We start from the raw sequence: 8008 nt of genomic DNA, 5'->3' as shown, positions 1-8008 counted from the left end.
ATGTCTATGAAATCTATGAAATCTAGTCATCCATCTAGGATGGTTTACATAGGGCTGATGCTGCCTTAAGCAGGGGTTGGACTAATCAGTTCTGAGGTCCCTTTCAACCCCATTTTTAATGATTCGGTGACACTCAGGCACTCTGAGCACCTGCTAGTCCAAGGAGCAAGAGATGAAACAAGCCTATTTCTAAAATGATCTTGTTAAGCTGAAATGAACTTTTACTACTGCATACAGAAAATCTTGCCTGACTTTTGGCATAGTGATCAATTATGATTAAGCTTGGCAGAATTCAATTTTTATTTTTAAATAATTTTGATGGATAATATTGGTTATGTTTATGCATTTATTTCAATTTTTATTGATTTTAAATCATCAGGATTGTGCAAAATTAGGGGTGTAGCGGGCACGCACACACACAGATGCGTGCATACACAAACATGCCTCCTTCCTCCTGCAGCCCAGTGTACAGTAGGTGCTGGGGAAATTGCTGAGCCATGGAACTTAGTGCCAGTGCCACTGAGCTCAGTTTCCTTTGTCTCATGGCAGCTGCTGCCCCCCCAGGCCCTTCCCTGCTCTGCTCCCCAGCAAGGAAACCTCCAGCTGCTGCAGTAGCATTTGCACCTTACAGCCAGTGGCTCATTTGGCCTGCTCACTCCTGCCAGAGTTTGCAAGGGAGGGCCCAGCTGGCTCACCCCCTACAGGCATCAAGCTAGGGAGGTTGAGATGGGGACAGACAGACACACATACACAGACACACTGCCCAGCCTGCCCCTCCCCTCCTCCCCCCAGCCGCTGCTTAGCAGGAGCCTGTCCAGGCATCATGGCATCAGCTTATTCTTAAGTCCTCTTTCTATAAATTTTGATTATTAATGATGGAAATATTTTCTGTTGGTCTGTGAGTGTAAGGCAAATTCACCATTTGTCATTGTTTACCCCCCAAAAACCTGAAACTTTCCAAGCCTGATTATGATAAAATATGTGGACTAGCAGAATTTGCAAGTGTTTTAAAACAAACATTTTATTATATCTTGATGTAGGTTCTGATACCTGACATTTCCTAAAAAGGTTAAATTACCCTGACAAAAGAATGAAATCATTCTGCATAATGGCCTGTACCTAGAACATATTTTATCAGGTGATGCCCTGGTTACTGGACCGCAAAAACTAGCATAGGTCACCTATTGACAATAATGTCCATTCAAGTAACTTGTCCAGCGCAAAATATCATGCCAGTTACATATCAAACAGTTTTACAAAATTAAAGATTTTTGCTGAAGGATGAAGATCAAACCTGAGCTTGGTTAGTTAGAGCTCTGGTAGAGCTATATACGTAAGATTGAATAGTCAATGGGACTCCTCCCATGAGTGGGAGTCTTGTATTAAATTCAGACCCTATTGTGTAAATCAGAAGTTACTCTACTGAAACTAGAGTTCCTCACTGTAAAAACCACTGTATTATATAATCATAAAACTGCAATAGACCTTAAAGGTCATCTAGTCCAACCCTATGCATAGATGCAGAATTTGCCATCAGAATATAACAAAACAAGGTTCTGCACTCTTGTCTTTTCACTTTCATGTGTAGCAACTATATCCTCTAGCCTTTCAAATTAATGAGGGGAAATGTTTATGGTTTAATCATTAGCTATACATTGCAGAGATTAATACAGGAATCAGTTGGTTACTAATTCATTCTCAATACAATTATAATTCCAGAAAATGAAACATTATTTGAAAGTGGGACCAATAAAAGATGAGCATTGGAAAGAGAGATGTTGAATTTGTCTCTTATGGAAGTAAAAAATGTCTGCACAAAAGCAAATACCTTGTTTGGTGCACAAAGCTGTCTTCTGTTTTGTAATCTCTCTTTAGCAGTATGATGGTAGATTAATCAAGTATTGGAGCCAGGAGGCTCCAATGTATAAGCCCAGGAGGAAGATGTGAGCTACACTAAAGGGTAAATTAAACAGTGTAGAGATTTCTAATGTTCAAGAGAGACTGCTGGCTCAGTGAATTGCACAACTTTGTCATGTGACATTAAGAAAGTAAGTCACTGGAAAACATTTCCTACCAACAATTGTTATGATGGTGTAATGTTTTTTTCGCACAGCCCTTGCCTCATTGGCAAAATTCTGCTCCCTGAAGGGTAGCTACATTCTAATCTTCATCATTTGATCTGTGGTTCTATGCATTATTTACTGAATATCATCCAAACCTTGCAGTAAATAGAGAATTATTCATTTTCCTTGTGGGCTTTTCTGTAGAGTGCTCATCAGTCTCCTAAGTCTTTACAGGATGTTCTCCCTGCTGTAACTCTTTGAGGTAAATTATTATTATAGAATCACAGAAAATCAGGGTTGAAAGGCACCTCAGGATGTCATTTAGTCCAACCCCCTACTTAAAGCGGGAGCATCACCAACTTTATCATCGCTTTTGGGATCTGGGGTCAGGGAGGGAGATTAAACTTCCCATCCCCCGAGTACGGAGCTGCCCTGTCCTGCTTACTTAGTGCTGGCTGCAACTGTGGACTACAGATCCCAGAGGCACCTGGAAGCAGGAAGAGGAAGTGATGAGTAACACTGCAGACTCCTGTTGCTGTAAGTCTGGACTGCAAATACCCCATATAAATAACCAGTAGTGGTAACCCGGTTCTCACCTGGTACAACTTCAGGAGGTGTTTCCCTGTATGAGGTTAATTATACTGATCCTTGACTTCTTCCTCCTGGGGCTTTGACCTCCCCTAACACCCAAGCCATTCACCAGTCAGATGTAAATATATAGTGGAGAATTACTGTAACTTTGGGAATATTCCTGTTTAGCTTTTGTTCTTCAATTCTGGTTTCTCTTATAGGTTTCACTATGGACTAAACAACCACTACCCCCCCCATGGAGGCTCTGCGTACCCCAGAGCTGTAGAGTGCAATGACGGCTTCAAAGCAACTTGCTTCAGGTTAGGATTTACTCACACTAGACTTGAAACACAGCTTTTCTTTTGTGCTTTTCCTTCTTTTCCTCCTTCTAGTCCAAATTTTCCAGTCAGGGCTTGACCCTGCTTGATATCCTCCCCTTTTCAGGAAGCACAACTTAAATTAATTATCAAAAGAGCAAAAGTATAATTGCAGCTAGGCTATTCCCTGCCTTTGCTACCATCCTAGTCAGATTGGTCAGCACTGGAACCAAAGCAGCATTCTAGCAGCTGCTGTGTTTCCCATAACTGTTCCATCTCTGGCGCCTCAGGTAAGTCCTTCCCCAGTTCTCTGTTTTTTTCTGAAGAGGGGAGAGAGGGCTCTTTACACCTCTCTGTGTAGTCTGTTCCAGTGCTTTACTAGCTCCATTTTACCAATAAAGGTCTGAATTACAGAGGTGAAAATTACTCAGGTAAATACGGGTGGTGAATTTGTGATGCCTCAGAGTACTTAGCATTTTATAGCACTTTATGTATTCAGAGACAGTGACAGTTCCTACTGACCTCATTCAAATTTGAGTGCTTCCCTCTTCTGCAAATCCGACTCCTGATATCTCCAAGTTGATGCTCAGAAAATGAGGATTATCTGTGAGCCACCTGAAGAAATGCTGGTTTACATGACATGTCAGCCTTCACAGAGGGGGTAGGAACAGAAATTATGCATAAACTGGTATAAGTGATAGGAAGCCGGTTCAAATCTGTAATGCAACAGAAGTTCAGTGCACATTAACAGATTTCAAAATGGCCAAAAATGGTTTAAGATAAACCAGGATGGATGTACTATCAGGCTTAACTGATTTAGGTTAAATTGGTTTATTGAACTTCAGTCCCTGATCCCTTCCAGATTCATGTTCACTCACAGTCTCCCAGCATCCCAGGATGCCTTTGCATTGCTCCTGCAAATCCCGCCTTAGTCTAAGATGCCTGCTCCAGCTGAGCAGCTCTAGTGCCTCAGCTTCCCTGCTTCTGCCCTGGGCCATGGCAAGCATGTGGCTGCATTTCCAGAATCAAAAGTGAATGTCTATCCACTTGCTTATCAATTAGATCTACACAGTTTAGACTAACCTGTGAAGATTTAATTGATTCAGCCTCAGGCTTTTTGACTGTCTATATTTGGCCAGGAAGCAGGTGAAACAGTCTGTTTACCTTTACTGCCCGGCATTCCAGCTGCCCCTATGTGACAGAAGGAGTAATTGTAGAGAATAGCCTGCTTAGCAACTCCATTATCCTTACTGTCCACTCAGTTAGAAAGAGTGTACATTACCTTCTCTGTTCAACCCAGTAGAGGGAGAGAAAGATGTTATAATCTCTTTTGCAACATATCAGGTTTTACCTGCTAAGCCAGCAATGCTGCATTCGAAAGGAATTAACATAAAACAATGTTTAAAGCAAAATGAAACTTTACTGTAAGCACAGCAAATATAGAAGAGCTAAAGAAACTACTTGCACTACAGTAGTGCTTAGGGACTCCAACAAAGGTCAAAACTCCACTGTACTAGGCATTGTACAAACACAGAGTAAGAGATTGTACCCGTCTGAAAGAGTCTGGCCAAAACAGTTTCAGACTTTTGCCCTACTCTAAGCAGTTCCAATGTATCAGCTTTGCTGATTTGGCATTCAAAGTATCCTCACTAGTCTGTGGCTTACATTGACAAAGAATCCTAAACTAATAATAATTATATATACAACTCCTCCAGAAAAAGGACTTCTGGGAGATCACCCAGCAGGATTATTTTCCAGTTCTTATCACTCTTATAAAACACTAGATTAATTTACTGAATAGTAAAGCATCACTGTTTACCTGTGTACTGCAATTAGGATGCAGAAGATTAATTTACTCTGGCATAGGTTAGTCCTGTTAGACACCAGTACTCTCTGACAGCAGAGTAAATTACTCTGCCTAAACACACATGCAGATGGTGATGTCAGGATTAGTTTACTCTGGCTCACTGAACCAGAGTTTATTCAGTGGCATTAATTGCACATGTAGATGTACCCAGTGTGCCTCAAGGTATTCTGCTTCTGATTTGACAGCAGACCGGGGAAATAGAAAGGAAAAGTGTGTTTATCTGAATCAAGAATTTAAATGACTTAAGTGTGTTGGAATCAAATATTTATAGATCTGTAACTGGGGTCTCAAATCATACATCAGTCTCCTGCATTAACCCCAAAAGTACAGTAGGAGTGAATGGATCATGTGACAAACATTAGGATTTTGTTCTTTACAGTTTGTTTTCTCAAATAGTTATTAACAAGAGCAAAAATGTTTCAGCAGGTATTAACAGGAGTTGCTGTCTCACAGGCTGATATAAAGTTAGGTAACTCATTTCCATTTCTACCTCACTTTTTGCTACTGACTGGTGGAATCATGAAACAGATCAAATGGAATTACAATGGAGTCAGAATTCCTCATCTGTCTACCTCTGTTCTGAGGTATATTGAAAGTGACATGAGGAAATTGTTCCTGTTCTGTGCATATAGATAAGGCTTCATTCTTTTAGGCTAAGTTGGTACCTTTCACCTGTAATAGATGCATAAATTTAAATCAAAATGAAAGTCAAAAGTAGAAAGAGTTAAAAGTAAATGGATCTGTTAAAAAATGTACCTGAAAGAAATATCTAACAAGGAAAGCGATGTTCTGTGAAACAACTAGAACTGTTTGTTTATAAAAAGAGAATCAGACATATCAAATATTTCTTTATAGATGGAATAAGTGATTTGTTACATTCAAGGAGCTATAAAATTTGAGCAAGTCAGTAAAATGGAATCAAATAAGATTTTTTTGAGCCCAGAGGGTGATAATCATCTCAGTGTAAAAATCTAACCCATCTCATTTTTGCAAGCAGAAGTTTTCTGTAGTTATGCCTTAAGATTTATGCCTCCATAAATGTCAGCATGGATGGATGATTTCCTTCTCCATAAGTGCTTTATGGAAGTACATTTTGGTCAACCAGGCTAATTCTAATTTTTTATATGAAATTCTTGTTTTATCACCTCACAGTTTCTCCCACTTTGATAATGCAGATACCCCATCTTTGCTTTCCCTTGAAGCTAGCTCAAATGCCCTTGCTCCCCAAATGATTGAGCTGTTTCAGCGTGTCAGCAGCAACCACACAGAAGATAGCCTTGACATGTCCCTGTGCTGTAGCTAGGTATGCACAGCTGGGCAGTTACAATTACAAAAGCTTCCAGGTGAGGTGATCTCCATGTGCAAACACTATGTTCCTGATTGTCTGATGATCTGCACCTAGGATAGCCATTTACAGATGGGGAAAGTAAGCATAAACTTTTAAGTCCAACATCCTCTTTGAGTTAAATTGTGTGGACAAATGGAGGTTGTGGAGGGGAACAGAAAGTAGTTATGTATCATCCATGCACCTCTTCTATGCATTGGCCCCAAATGGGCAGCACTTACTCTCTGAAAAGAGAATGAATTTTATAAGAATGTACAAGGAAATTCATAACCACTTGGAATTAAGATTAATTAATGCCTGTGCATTGTAAGAAATTTAACACCTGTATCATTCTTTTCCTTACTCCAGTGATATTAACAATGGGATAACACACACATGCTGTAAATTCTCCTTGCAGTTTACGCAAAGTGAAATCTAATTTGTAGCTATATGTAAATAAATCAGCTGGTAAATTAGACAAATAAACAAATATTGTTGCATCTATAAACAATTGCATCAGCAATTCTGGTCACTTATATGTGGGGCTACGATGGCATCAGATGAACTAACCAACCACCACCCTCCCTTAACAGGTAATTTCCAGGCCACTATTTGAGCAATAGAATTTGCTTAATTGTGTGAAAGACACAGGTCCTATGTGTCAAGAGTTTTCATTGGTAGATCAAATTTTCATTGTTTTTTAAAATCATCCTTGTTCTCCGGTTCTTGCACTGATGCCAGTAGGAGGAAGTTTAAGATAAAATCAGTTGAAGTTAGGATCACAAACACCAAACTGCCTTAAACATAATTTATTGTAGGATGTAACAGAATTAAAACTATCTGTGCATTTTGATCCTTCATTTCTAACCTTGATAGATTTGGGAGGGGAGAGGGTTAAGTGTAAGCAAAATGCTGGAATTGTCTGAGCTTATAAAGCTTGGTTCTGTTTAATTAAATATCCCTACAACTTTTTTATAATATATTGGACCTTAACTCCATTTTGGCTTAGAGTATGAATAACACAAATTGATAGTCTAAATGTATTAAAAATTTGGACTCCATTGCAGAGTTGTTTAATTACACTTAAAACACTTTCCAAAGTATTGTTGATTCAGCGAAGCATAGATCTAGTCAATTGCATTTGTCACATTTGACTAGATCACATTTGGTTTGCTACTTGAAGGACTAATCCATGGGAGTGGAAGAAGTAAAGAGAAAACCTTGTTTGACCTGTAAAGTCTGAGGACATGAGAAACAAATGTAATGCTAACAAAGGGTGAAAAAGGTAAAATTAATGACCCTTTAACTCTGACACCATTGCTGATAACACAGTTTTAAGATACACCTGGGACAGACTCTGAGCTAAGGGGAAAAAAATCACTAAAATCAAGAACAGGCAATTCTTTAAGAAAGGAAAAGGACCAACATCAGTGTCTTGTGAATGCAAAGGCAATATTTACTATAGATATTTTACACAGTAACTAGGGGAAACTTCCTCACCAATTGTCAAGATAAGCAGATAGACTTTAAATGCAAGATCAAGATACATTTGCCTAAAGTCTGGGCATGAGGCATTATTTTAGCCTTAAAAAAAGACAGGCAGCAGAAAGGAATGTAATTCCACATATATTTCTTCAAGATGACATTAACTGAAATCTAGGTCACGACTAACAAATACAACCGAGTCTCCTAACAATTCAGACTTTGTTTTTCAATTCAACAAATAAAAATACCATGACATTTTCCTTCTTGGATGCAACTAAATACTTTGATTGTTTACCAGCATTTACCCTGCAGACACTTCAAGCACTCTTATATGCCTCATGCAGACATTTGGATGAAGATCAGACATAAATTCAGTTAGGCT

The sequence above is a fragment of the Crocodylus porosus genome, unplaced genomic scaffold (assembly GCF_001723895.1).
Source record: "Crocodylus porosus isolate Cpor-Errol unplaced genomic scaffold, CroPor_comp1, whole genome shotgun sequence".
Taxonomy (NCBI): Eukaryota; Metazoa; Chordata; order Crocodylia; family Crocodylidae; genus Crocodylus; species Crocodylus porosus.
The sequence above is the reverse complement of the archived record's forward strand: the minus strand, read 5'-3'. Positions refer to the sequence as shown.